This window comes from Arachis ipaensis, chromosome B05 (assembly GCF_000816755.2).
Source record: "Arachis ipaensis cultivar K30076 chromosome B05, Araip1.1, whole genome shotgun sequence".
In the NCBI taxonomy this organism is placed as follows: Eukaryota; Viridiplantae; Streptophyta; class Magnoliopsida; order Fabales; family Fabaceae; genus Arachis; species Arachis ipaensis.
The window spans coordinates 62,024,688-62,025,716 of NC_029789.2; positions in this window are offsets into that span (position 1 = coordinate 62,024,688).

Genomic DNA, 1,029 nt, shown 5'->3' on the forward strand with positions numbered 1-1,029 from the left:
CTTTCTTCTCAATAATTCCTTTCTTGCTTGGGGACAAGCAAGCTTTAAGTTTGGTGTTGTGATGACAAGTCATCTTAGCCTAGTTCACTAGTCTTTTTCTTTTGTTTTCAATTGTTTTTATGCACTTTCTTGAGCCATAAGTAAGCCAATTGGGTAGAATTTCATATTTCCTTTGATTCAATCAACCATGGATGAATTAATGCAATTTCATGAGATTTTGTGGTATAATTATCATATATTATGAAAGAATAACAATCTCATGATTTTGAGCATAGCTTTGATGTGCTTGGTTGATTAATGATAGGCGAAAAGAGCTTTGAAGAAGGTTGAAGAAAGAAGAAAGGGCAAGGAGCAAGAGAGAACAAAAAAAAGCTTGCAAAGCTTGCCTCAAACTTTAGCTCAAGCTTTTGGAAGAGTGAATTCACATTGGTTGGAGCAAAAAGCTTGCGCCAACGTTTGCCTCAAGCTTTTTGGCAAACGTTGGCGCCACACATGCACACAAGGGGATCAATGTTTGGCCTAAAGTTTGACCTCAAACTTTAGCCCAAACGTTGGTAGTAGCAAATGGGGGCATCTGATATGAAATGCTTGAGCCAAAGTTTGCCTCAAACTTTGACTCAAGCTTTTATGATTTATAGCCCGGTTCACAATGGATTTCTCTCCAACTCCAAGAGCAATCAACCAAGGCCTTTATCAACCCAATTCAATCAAGAGCAAAGGCCCAATTCAAGGCTTGAAGACCATTTGAAGAAAGTGTATAAATAGCTTAGGATTTAAGTCTTTCGAGAGCTTTTCCTGGAAAATTCTTAGAGCACTTACAGAGAGCTCACCTTTACATTTTTGAATTGTTGCTTTAGAATTCTAGAGAATTAGGAAGGAGAATTGATCTCTCTTCTTCCTTGTTCTTGCTTGAGCATTCTTTACTTTTCTTGCTTTGGATCTTGGGTGGAGAATTGAAGAACTTCTGTTTCAATCTCACCTTGAGATCTTGTTTAAATTTCTGCATAATTGAATTTCCATTTCTGTTAA